Source organism: Salvelinus fontinalis, chromosome 30, assembly GCF_029448725.1.
Source record: "Salvelinus fontinalis isolate EN_2023a chromosome 30, ASM2944872v1, whole genome shotgun sequence".
Lineage (NCBI taxonomy): Eukaryota > Metazoa > Chordata > Actinopteri > Salmoniformes > Salmonidae > Salvelinus > Salvelinus fontinalis.
The window spans coordinates 22,296,858-22,310,337 of NC_074694.1; the positions used below are offsets into that span (position 1 = coordinate 22,296,858).

The 13,480-nt window shown below is 41.8% G+C and overlaps 1 protein-coding gene across 2 annotated transcripts in view; it reads right to left on the bottom strand.

The window, feature by feature from the left end:
* The window catches only part of akt3a (v-akt murine thymoma viral oncogene homolog 3a), a 148,948-nt gene that overhangs the window by 81,969 nt on the left and 53,499 nt on the right, over positions 1 to 13,480 (bottom strand). The gene's annotated exons all lie outside the window — the stretch shown is intronic.

Genomic DNA, 13,480 nt, shown 5'->3' on the forward strand with positions numbered 1-13,480 from the left:
ATTACAATGATCTAACTATCAATTGATACAACTGTTAAAAATGATAAGTAACTGTTGCATTACTCTTAATGGAGAGTTTTATGGAAACTGACAAACAATATTCCATGTTAAGATCATTAAAGTTTCAGGATAATGAGATCCACTGACACCAATTACCGTGGAACATAAACCAATTGGACCACATTATCTATGGATATTTCATCATCATTCTTTATCAAACACTGTTTCCATGGTCCCATGTACCACTTTTCCAGACCATGTTTTCAGATTTGACATTACTGTACACTCACCGGCAACTTTATTAGCTACATCTATCTAGTACTGGGTAGGACCCCCTTTTGCCTCCACAACAGCCTGAATTATTCACGGTGTTGTATGTTAAGAGATGCCCTTCTGCACACCACTGTTTTAAACGGCTGTTATTTGAGCATTTGTGGCCGTTCTGTCAGCTTGAATGAGACTGGACATTCTCCTCTGACCTCTCTCATTAACAAGGTGTTTTTGCCCACAGAACTGCCGCTCACTGAATGTGTTTTGTTTATCGCACCATTCTCTGTAAACTCTAGAGACTGTAGTGCGTAAAAATCCCAGGAGGGCAGCTGTTTCTGAGGTGCTGGAATCAACATGTGTGGCACCAACAATCATACCACGGTCAAACTTGCTTAGATTACGCATCTTGCCCGTTCTGTTAGGTCGAAAAACAACTAAAGCTCTCTACTCTATATACTGAGTTGCAGGCAGCCACATGATTCGCTGTTCGAAGGAGCAGGCTATTTGTGTTGACACGCAGGTGTACCTAATAAAGTGGCCAATAAAGTGGTTACTGATGATTGAATTCATATTGTGGTATGAATATATAGTGAAATGAGTGGTATCCACCTACAACAACATAGCAATAACACGGAGCCAGCAGGTGATCCAGGTCACAAGAGGTCAAGCAGTGGAAGGAGGAAGATGAGGAAGACGTGGCGGTCAAAGGAATGGCAGGGGACAAGCACCCCTTCTGAGAGGTGGTCGTGGGCCTCGTTTGAGAGGTGTGGGGGAATGTGATAGAGGACACGGACCAAGACAGCGGCAGCAACAGCAAAGAGTGTCCATTGAAATATTAATGAAATAATAGCAATATTTGTAGACCATGTTGTAAATCATGACATGACAATGACTGAGGCAGCTACAATGATTCAACCAAATTTCAGAAAATCAACCGTGACCTCAATCACCAGAACTTTCCGCAATGAGAACCGGTAAGTCTTCAGCAGGCACTAAACGTTAGGTTACTCTCAATTGTCAAATGACTGTATACTGCATGCCAATGTGTACCACAGAGTGTGTGATATGACTAAATGTGTTCTGACTGTAATTTTCCCAACAGAATTGAGAATAGGCCATTTAGGGGAGGCAGTTGCAAAATTCTGACTGACCAACAAGAGCGGGCTGTGGTCAATTTGGTTCGGTCCAGAAATGATATTTGCCTTACAGAAATTCGTCAGCACATCTTGGACAATGACGACAATGTTCAACAATGTGGAAGCCATAAGTTTGTCAACTATTGCACGCACACTGAAAAGGCACCAGGTGTCTCTAAAACAGCTATACCGTGTGCCTTTTGAAAGAAATGCAGACAGAGTGACGCAACTGAGGACTGAGTATGTTCAGGTATGTTCAGGTATGTTCAGTTTCAAGATGCCTGTTGTGAAAAATTCCCCAAAAATTCTACAACATTGTAATCAGTAATTCTCTTTTCAAAATGCATTTTTAGAGGGTGACGGAGCTGGATGCTGATGAAAACCAACACAAATTCCTCTTTTTGGATGAGGCAGGCTTCAACCTGGCCAAGACAAGGAGGTGAGGTCTGAATTTTATTGGCCAGTGGGAAACCATCCAAGTACCTGGACAACGTGGGGCCAACGTCACCATGTGTGCGGCTATATCAGAAGATGGTGTGGTGGGACGCAGACCTCGTATTGGATCATATAATGCAGCTCTCCTTGTAACCTTCCTTGATGAGCTAAATCAGATCTGTAGAGCTGATGGCGTGACCTATGTCATTGTGTGGGATAATGTCAGGTTCCACCATGCTCAAATGGTGCAAGCATGGTTTCAGGCCCATCCACATTTTGCCGCCCTGTACTTACCCCTATACTCTCCTTTCCTTAACCCGATTGAGGACTTTTTCTCCACACGGAGGTGGAATGTATATGATAGGCACCCTCACAAACAAGCCGCCCTTCTCCAGGCCATGGATGACGCATGCAATGACATCACGGCAGACCAGTTTCAGGCCTGGATTCGCCATGCCCGAAGATTCTTCCCAAGATGTTTGGCTAATGAAAACATCCATTGTGATATGGATGAGAACCTGTGGCCAAATCCACAAGACAAGGTTGATGGAAATATAGAAGTACAGTAATCAATCCTTTGTTTTGCTTTTTACAGTAAGCCAGGTGAGGAACACTGCAGTTGAGGTTTCACTGTAGTTTTTTTGTAGCTAGTTATTTTTGCTTTTATTCAAAGAAACCTGTTGTGATTTTATTGTAATTCATCAATAAATTTCAGATTTTGTTCAATGATTCCACTGTGTCTATAGTATTCTCTCTGCTAGTCCTTTTACAGTGATTTATTTACGTGTAGTACCATAATGAAACATTTATCACATACTACAATATTTAATGAATGTACGAACAACTACACAGTGAAACTATCGGTATCTTGTGTGTGGGTGATCTAAATTCATGTTTCTATGGTATTTCATAATAAAGGAGTTATTTGAACTAATGATTCTGCAAGTGCAAGGTTTCTTTAAATGAATGCACAATGCAATGTTTTGAACATTGGACAGGCTGTGTTACGAGTGATGACCATTTTGAGTTTTGTGTCTAGAGTTTTGAAAAATGACCACAAGGTTCTGAAATTAGTGCCAAAGTGATTGTAAAAAACTGTGTGACTTTATTCTGGTGAGCAAGGGTTTATTTAGTATTCTAGGGCAACATGTGACAGAAGTGAAGCTGCATGTATCTAATTGTAGGCTAACAAATAGTCTACCAAAATGTTGGAAATTATAAGCATAAATATATCTAAATCAGGCAAAAGAAAATTCCTCCACCCTCTGTCAAAAAATCTGACTGTAGCCTAGAGCGTTTTTCTATATTAAAGGGTTAAGGTCGAGTGACAGCCTCAGATCTTTATCACATATAGTCGGGCGGTTGCGGATGGGTTACTAGCAATTGCAGACGGGTGAACAAACAACTGACCAGCGCACCACTACCACCCCCTGCCCTCCCTCACCACACTCACCTCCCTGCAGCCCGCCACAGCCTTGCAGCTGCCGCACACGCTGCCAAAACCAGTGCTGGATGCTGGGGCCCCAGACAAACAGCCAGTCCCCCTGTACTGCAGCTGGGGACACCATGCGGGGTGGTGGGCTCCCAGGGTCAGAGAGGAGGGCGACATTCCCCACCCTGACTGAATAATCTAAGGTTTAGTAAAGCAGGAGGATTAGAGGGGCAAGTTCGCTAGCTAGCTAGAGAATAAAAGAACAACTGATTGAGGAAACCAAGTCGTCAGTGGTTATGGCATCTGTTATGGCTCTCGTGGACAGACACACGTAACATATCAATGGTATTAGCGTCTGTCAACAGACTGTGTGATGCGACAACTAACAAGGATCTTTGTTTAGGTATGCTGCTTTTTCATCACTGATCATTTGGACAAATCACGATTCCGCAGGTGCCTGCATCTTTCGAATTTTGGAAGGAGAGGGGGCATTTGGCCATAGAATTGCCTGAAATTTACAGAGTTTCCATTTAGGGGGGTTGATATTTTACAAGTCGCATTAGTATATTTATTTTAACATCTGCCCCCAGAATTTAATTGAGGATCCAACGCAAATACGCAAGATTCTCATACTGGGTTTCCAAGATTAGTCGTGGGCTAGCTTTCTATAGCTTTTGTTGTGTCTGTTGAATGAGCGGGTGGCCTTGGCTGTCTATCATCAAGATAATCTTTTAGCAGTCGACGCGCTGCTCTGACGAGGCAGTGGAAACAAGGGGTAGTGGAAATGCTGTGCTAGCCGACGAGGGGAGGACAGCTTATGTCGCAGCATTCCCCTTGTGTTAATCCATAATGCCGTCTTCCTCCTAGAGACTTCCTGATTAAGGGTGTACACACACGGAGGCCGAGCCGGTTAGAACGAGATGCTACACACTTCAATCTTAGCACTGGGCGAGCGGCTGCCTGGGAAAGAGTCATGGAGTAAGTAGTAATAATCCCAGCTAAAAATAGCAGCCTCATAGCAAAGAGTTAGCTCCTCTCACCTGAGGAGAGTGACTGAGATGCCACTTCTCCCTCCTAAAACCCAGAAGGGAGGATCTGCTTAGGTGCATGAAAACACAGAGGAAAATAACTATTTGCTACAGTATGAGAGACAGTAAGAATGTTTTAGAGTATGTCCTACAATTATGTGAATCAACAATTCTGAGTATCCCATCTTGTTACACTATTCATTGAGACAGGGTAGGATGTTTTGCATGATGTCTTGTGGCATTCCTCTCTTTCTAAAAGAGGACCAGTGGACTCACTTGGTGGTGAATGTTTTATGACTGTGTTGTTCTAAAATGTTAGCTTACTGGATGTCCAGAACAGAGGAAGTTGGTGGCAGCTTAATTGGGGAGGACAGGCTCATGGTAATGGCTTGAGCGGAATTAGTTGGTATCCATGTGTTTTATACCATTCCATTCGCTCCGTTACAGCCATTATTATGAGCCGTCCTCCCCTCAGCAGCCTCCTGTGGTCCAGAAAAACATATTTTTGCTCCACTACACTGCAAACAACCTGAGAGCATGAAAGTATCTCTCCATGTTCCATCTCTCCCTCTATGTCCTCTCTCCCTCCCTGCTCCATCCCTCTCTCCGTCGTCTCTCCCCCTCCTCCATCCCATGTCCTCTCTCCCCCTCCTCCATCCCATGTCCTCTCCCCCTCCTCCATCCCATGTCCTCTCTCCCCCTCCTCCATCCCATGTCCTCTCTCCCCCTCCTCCATCCCATGTCCTCTCTCCCCCTCCTCCATCCCATGTCCTCTCTCCCCCTCCTCCATCCCATGTCCTCTCTCCCCCTCCTCCATCCCATGTCCTCTCTCCCCCTCCTCCATCCCATGTCCTCTCCCCCCTCCTCCATCCCATGTCCTCTCTCCCCCTCCTCCATCCCATGTCCTCTCTCCCCCTCCTCCATCCCATGTCCTCTCTCCCCCTCCTTCATCCCAAGTCCTCTCTCCCCCTCCTCCATCCCATGTCCTCTCTCCCCCTCCTCCATCCCATGTCGTCTCTCCCCCTCCACCATCCCATGTCCTCTCTCCCCCTCCTCCATCCCATGTCCTCTCTCCCCCTCCTCCATCCCATGTCGTCTCTCCCCCTCCTCCATCCCATGTCCTCTCTCCCCCTCCTCCATCCCATGTCGTCTCTCCCCCTCCTCCATCCCATGTCCTCTCTCCCCCTCCTCCATCCCATGTCGTCTCTCCCCCTCCTCCATCCCATGACGTCTCTCCCCCTCCACCATCCCATGTCCTGTCTCCCCCTCCTCCATCCCATGTCGTCTCTCCCCCTCCTCCATCCCATGTCCTCTCTCCCCCTCCTCCATCCCATGTCGTCTCTCCCCCTCCTCCATCCCATGTCGTCTCTCCCCCTCCACCATCCCATGTCCTCTCTCCCCCTCCACCATCCCATGTCCTCTCTCCCCCTCCTCCATCCCATGTCCTCTCTCCCCCTCCTCCATCCCATGTCCTCTCTCCCCCTCCTCCATCCCGTCTCTCCCCCCTCCTCCATCCCGTCTCTCCCTGTCCTCTCTCCCCCTCCTCCATCCCATGTCGTCTCTCCCCCTCCTCCATCCCATGTCGTCTCTCCCCCTCCACCATCCCATGTCCTCTCTCCCCCTCCACCATCCCATGTCCTCTCTCCCCCTCCTCCATCCCATGTCCTCTCTCCCTCCTCCATCCCATGTCCTCTCTCCCCCTCCTCCATCCCATGTCGTCTCTCCCCCTCCTCCATCCCATGTCGTCTCTCCCCCTCCACCATCCCATGTCCTCTCTCCCCCTCCTCCATCCCATGTCGTCTCTCCCCCTCCTCCATCCCATGTCGTCTCTCCCCCCTCCTCCATCCCATGTCGTCTCTCCCCCTCCTCCATCCCATGTCGTCTCTCCCCCCTCCTCCATCCCGTCTCTCCCCCCTCCTCCATCCCGTCTCTCCCTGTCCTCTCTCCCTCCCTGCCCTCTCCCTGCTCCATCTCTCCCTCCCCGTCCTCCATCCACCCCTTTCTGTCCTCTCTCATTCACTGCTCTATCTCTCCCTGTCCTCTCTCCTTCCCTGCTCCATCTGTTCCTCCCTGTCCTCAGCCTATGACCCAACATGACCTCTGGCCTATAGAGGCTGTGACTAGGGTTGCTGTCCCTATCATGAAACTGTCTCCCTGACAAGCACAGCACAGAAACCAGAGAATATAGATCCGTTCTCGGCACAATGTCAGGAGAGAACAGAAACCTTATTGTACACTACACACTCCCTTAGATACTGTAGGGTACTACAGTACACATTTCTGTTTCTAAGCAGGGATTGTTTTATTTCACAGAAATAGGTGTTTGCAGCCAATATATATTCAAACCTATGTATGACATTAGAGACAACAACAACTTGAGATTAGAATGTCAGGTTCACTTACTGGCACAATACTGTTTATGAGGGCGATGAGAATCCATGAATTGATCCTTGTTTGAGTGCGGGTCAGGCCCTGCCAAAGCACCATAAATGAATGAGTCGAATGGCTTTGGCCATCACAAAAGAGTCAAGCCTGGCCAATAGACCAAATGTAATAAAAGGGACAAGCCAGGGCTGGGAGTGCTGCATTATGGGTGAGGGAACGAGTGGTGCTGGGAGACTGTGGGCAGAAGGCCCATCAGTGTCTGAGGAGAGGTATGATGATGAGAGGGCTGCTTACGGAGACATTATTAGTTCTGTCAGCCTTGCAGCCCAATGCACATATACCCAGCTACAGCTACAACTAGTTACAGCAGCCTGGGCCCTGTTGGTGGGCTGCTAGGACTAAAAATATATTGCCTGCCTGCCCTCTTGCCCTCAGACACTTCACAGTCTCTGTACATGACAATGTCACGCTATAGGAGGAAATATCAAAACATACAAATTGAGGCGGGGGGGGAGAGAGAGAGAGAGAGAGACCACATCTGGTGATTAACCTTGAGCAGAGAGGGCTGTGTGACAGGGAGTGACTGGCAGGGTAGGGCAGTAATAGAATAACCGTGTAACTGACGGTAATGGATGAATACTGTGATGAAAATAAAATAAACCGTCATAACCATTTAAATAGGCATACATTCATTTAAGGATTTTGTTTAATTTGTATTAACTTTATTTTCATGTAGATACTTTACATAATAGCGAGAGTGTTTAATTATTATAAGCTATTATTTTTCTAACTTAGTCTGTCTATTAAAATGTCTACATCTCCTCCTATTTCCAACTGTACTTTGATGCTCAAGCAGCTAATACCCTAGAGCATTATAGGATATGGTGTGAGGACTTTCTTTCAGATAATGCACATTTTCTTTGCTTGCTAGTAAATAAAAAGGTTGAATGTGTCTGACTATTCATGAATTATTCAACAGCAGTCGATAAGGTTGTTCTGGCCTATAATGCGCTAATGTTGTGTCAACCGGACAATGTGCCAATCCTATCCAACCTGACTTTGTATAATTTGATGCGGATTCTGTTTTGTTGTTTGACATGACAAGGAATGAAAATGCCAGGGAGGAGTAATTGTGAGTAGGAACCAAAATCTTGATAAGTGTTTCCTAGGGGACCCTATAATATTTGGTTACATTGAATCTTATACTACTACTACGCTAACATATTCATGCTTCATGTATTCTTCTTTGATTTAGAGGATAAACAAACAACATGCTGATTTAGGTCTACACCATCACTGGTATAATCAGGCTGTATAGCTCATTACGTTTGCTCCGACTCAGTACATTTATTAGCTACAGTTGAAGTTGGAAGTTTACATACACCTTAGCCAAATACATTTAAACTCAGTTTCACAATTCCTGACATTTAATCCTAGTAAAAATTCCCTGTCTTAGGTCAGTTAGGATCACCACTTTATTTTAAGAATATGAAATGTCAGAATAATAGTAGAGAGAATGACTTATTTCAGCTTTTATTCTTTCATCACATTCCCAGTGGTTCAGAAGTTTACATACACTTAATTAGTATTTAGTAGCATTGGCTTTACATTGCTTAACTTGGGTCAAACGTTTCAGGTAGCCTTCCAGAAGCTTCCCACAATAAGTTGGGTGAATTTTGGCCCATTTTGCCACAACTTCGGAAGTATGCTTGGGGTTGTTGTCCATTTGGAAGACCCATTTGCGACCAAGCTTTAACTTCCTGACTGATGCCAAGAGATGTTGCTTCAATATATCCACATAATTTTCCCTACTCATGAAGCTATCTATTTTGGTAAGTGCACCAGTCCCTCCTGCAGCAATGCACCCCCACAACATGATGCTGCCACCCCCATACTTCACGGTTGGGATGGTGTTCTTCGGCTTGCAAGACTCCCCCTTTTTCCTCCAAACATAACAATGGTCATTATGGCCAAACAGTTATTTTTTTGTTTCATCAGAACAGAGGAAATTTCTCCAAAACGTACAATCTTTGTCCCCATGTGCAGTTGCAAACCGTAGTCTGGATTTTTTATGGCGGTTTTGGAGCAGTGTCTTCCTTGCTGAGCGGCCTTTCAGGTTATGTCGATATAGGACTCGTTTTACTGTGGATATAGATAATTTTGTACCTGTTTCCTCCAGCATCTTCACAAGGGCCTTTGCTGTTGTTCTGGGATTAATTAGCACTTTTCGCACCAAAGTACATTCATCTCTAGGAGACAGATTTTCCCATCATGTCAAGCAAAGAGGCACTGAGTTTGAAGGTAGGCATTGAAATACATCCACAGGTACACCTCCAATTGACTCAAATTATGTCAATTAGCCTATCAGAAGCTTCTAAAGCCATGACATAATTTCCTGGAATTTTCCAAGCTGTTTAAAGGCACAGTCAACTTAGTGCATGTAAACTTCTGACCCACTGGAATTGTGATACAGTCAATTATAAGTGAAATAATCTGTCTAAACAATTGTTGGAAAAATGACTTGGGTCATTCACTTTTTTTTTTTGGGGGGGGGGGGGGTGGATCAGCTTAATATTGCGGAAAGAATGTTGCTTCCAATGTAATTGTCTGCATCATTTCCAATCCCCCATATTTTTTGGGGTAAATATATATATCCATTCACGTATGCATACATATACACATATATACATACACATACCTACATAGACATACATACTTTTTTTAAAGAGTATACCTTTATTTATTTATTATTTATTTATTATTTATTTATTATTTATTTATTATTTATTATTATTATTATTATTCCCCGCAAACCCTACCACCGATCCCCCAATTGGAGTAAACTGATAAACATTTCTGTTTTTACCTTCAATTTATACATCTTATACACATTTTACAGACACAGTCTACTTTATAATAGTTCTCTCTTGTTTGTTCTTAGTCCTTCCTCTATTTCTGTTGTCCATCCAGTTTGATTTCCACTTGTAACTGTGCTATTTCACAATAGCTCCGCACCTATACACATTTCACAGATCCCGTATGCCCTACATTGTTTATCTTGTTATTAGTCCCACCCTTCAGCTCCACTCAACCTTTCACATCTATCTTCCAACATCATCCATTTCGGATTTTAACTTGCCATATATTTTTCAACTGTGCTGTGATGCTTCACAAAAGATTTGAATCTTCCTATTCTCATAGCTTCCACGGATTGTAAATTAAAAATAAACATTTTTGCTAAAATAATTATTATATTATTGATTGATTGACTATGGCTTTTCAAATCCCCCAGTATTGCTATCTGTAGCGTTAGTTCTACGCAAATGTTGCAATTCTTCAACCATTCCTGGACCTGTGACCAAAAATGAGCTACATGCGGACAATACCAAAATAAATGGTCTAATGACTCTGCCTCCTCACAGCAGAATCTACAGAGCTGGGAAGATTGTATCCCCCATATATATAACATTCTATTAGTTGCAAGAATTTTGTACAATAATTGAAATTGAAAAATTCGAAGTTTTGAATCCGGCGTTGTTTTGCGTATCAATTCATAAACCATGTGCCATGGAATGGGTACATCGAAAATCTCTTCCCAACTATTTTGCAATTTATATGGCACAGCTGTAAGTTTTTTGGTCCTTAAATGAAATTGGTATATGTTTTTATTTATCACACTTTTCTTTAACCATTTATGTTCTTTAATATAAGGCCGACATACAAGTTCCTTACTTTTATCCCCTTCCACCTGCCTCTTCCATTTTTGTGCTAATGCTGCAATTAATTGGTTGTAATTTTGGGTAGAGCAGACATTTCCATATGTCTGTGTTAGCTGCATGTGTGACATTACTCCACCAGTCCTATTTATGATATCATTCACAAAAATTATACCTTTTTTAAAAATTTCTTCGATAAATACAATTTTTTTATCAATTACTATATTTGAATTTAACCACAAGATTTGTTGTACTATTTGTTCCGTCCTTTCAGGTGGATTAAACTGAAATTGCAACCAACTTTCTAAGGCTTGTTTAAAAAATAAAGATATTTTGGAGATTATTTCCTTTTCAAGCAACCGAAAGTGAGCAGGTGTAATCTGAATAAAGGGAAAAAGGCCCTTCTTGAACATAGGATGAGACATTCGTACCAATCTACTAGAGAACCAGTTTGGATTTAAGTATAACTTTTGTATGACTGATGCCTTTAGTGAGAGGTCTAATGCTTTAATATTTAATAATTTCTGCCCTCCGAATTCATATTCGTTATATAAATAGGCCCTTTTAATTTTATCTGGCTTGCCGTTCCAAATAAAATTGAATATTTTTTGTTCATATAATTTAAAAAGCAGGTCACTAGGTGTAGGCAAAACAATAAGCAAATAGGTAAACTGTGATATGATTAAAGAGTTAATCAGGGTGATTTTCCCACAAATAGACAGGTATTTTCCTTTCCATGGTAGCAAGATCTTATCTATTTTTGCTAACTTTCTATAAAAATGTATTGGAGTGAGATCATTTCTTTCTTTTGGGATTTGTATACCGAGTATGTCCACATCACCGTCAGACCATTTAATTGGTAAACTACATGGCAATGTAAAATGTGTATTTTTTAGTGATCCAATACGTAATATGGTACATTTATCATAATTTGTTTTTAATCCAGAGAGAATAGCAAATGTATCTAGATCCTCTAAGAGGCCGTGGAGAGATTCTAGTTGTGGTTTTAAAAGAAAACATGAATCATCAGCGTACAATGACACCTTAGTTTTTAGGCCCTGGATTTCTAATCCCTTAATATTAATGTTTGATCTAATTTTAACAGCTAACATTTCGATGGCAATAATAAATAGATATGCCGATAGTGGACAACCTTGATTTACTCCTCTAGATAGTTTAAAACTTTCTGAGATGTAGCCATTATTTACTATTTTACACCTAGGGTTACTATACATAATTTTTACCCATTTTATAAGAGATTCCCCAAAATTGAAATATTCTAGGCATTTATATATAAACTCCAGTCGTACTTTATCAAAAGCCTTTTCAAAATCAGCTATGAAAACCAGGCCTGGTGTCCCCGATATTTCATAGTGTTCTATTGTTTCCAGTACTTGCCTTATATTATCTCCAATGTATCGTCCATGTAAAAAACCTGTCTGATTAGGATGAATAATATCTGACAAAACTTTTTTTATTCTATGCGCCAAGCATTTTGCTAGGATTTTTGCATCACAACACTGAAGTGTAAGAGGTCTCCAATTTTTTAAATGGACTGGATCTTTATATATACCACTTGGGTCCTGTTTCAGTAATAATGATATCACACCTTCTTGTTGCGTGTCTGATAATCTATCATTTATATAGGAGTGGTTAAAACAAGCTAATAATGGTCCTTTGAGTATATCAAAAAAATGTTTGTATACTTCCACTGGTATGCCATCCAGTCCTGGAGTTTTCCCATCCTTAAAGGCCCCAATTGCATCAAGTAGTTCCTCCTCTGTAATTAGGCCTTCACATGAGTCTTTCTGTACAGATGTTAATTTTACATTATTATTAGGGAAAAAATCCATACAATTAGTTTCAGTTAGTGGAGATGGGGGAGCCTGAAACGAAAATATATTCTTAAAGTACTTTACTTCCTCTTTCAAAATATCATTTGGTGAATCATGCGTGACTCCATCATTTGTAACAAGTTTTAATACTTTTTTTTCGGTAGCATTTCTATATTGAAGATTGAAAAAGAATTTGGTGCATTTTTCCCCATATTCCATCCAGTTCGCTTTATTTTTGTAATATATTACACTGGATCTTTCTTGAATAAGTTCCTCCATTTCTTTTTGTTTTTCCTCTAACTTATTCTGTGCCTCTATGGTACCGTTTTTATTGTTATCTAACTGTACTGTTAGTCCTTCAATTTCCTTTGTTAATATGGACTCTTTTGATCGAAATTGCTTTTGTTTTATAGATGAGTGCTGAATTGCATGGCCTCTAAAGGCACACTTAAAAGTGTCCCATACAATATGGGGATCTGCTGTACCTATGTTATGTCTAAAAAAGTCAGTTATAAATTCTTCTGTCCTAGTTCTAAACAATTTGTCATCTAGTAGGCTTTGATTAAATTTCCAATATCCTCGCCCACGTGGAAATTCTGTAAGAGTAATATATATGCCAATTATGTGATGGTCCGACCGCATTCTGTCCCCTATCAAACACTTTTTAACTTTTGGTACCAGAGAGAATGATATAAGAAAGTAGTCAAGGCGACTAGCTTGATTAAGCCTCCGCCATGTATATCTCACTAGGTCAGGGTATTTAAGTCTCCATATATCCACTAATTCCAATATATCCATGACATTCCTGATTTCCTTAAGTGCCTGAGGGTGATAGCTTGTAGTGTGATTTCCTTTCCGGTCCATAGAGGTATTTAAGACCGTATTAAAATCTCCCACTATAATAATAGAGTCTAGTGTTGCTTGTAGAGTTGATACATTCTTATATATATTGTCAAAGAAGCTTGGATCATCATTATTCGGACCGTATAGGTTAATAAGCAATATATGTTTATTGTCCAATAACATATTTAAAATAATCCATCTACCTTGAGGATCTGTTTGGACAAGTTGCACATTTGGATCAAAGTTATTATTAATTAAAACCATCACCCCTTTTGAATTTCTTTGCCCATGGGAGAAATATATTTCGCCCCCCCAGTTCTTTTTCCACAAAACTTCATCTAAAACTGTCGAATGGGTTTCCTGTAAACAGTAGATATTATAATCCTTCTCTTTTAGCCAG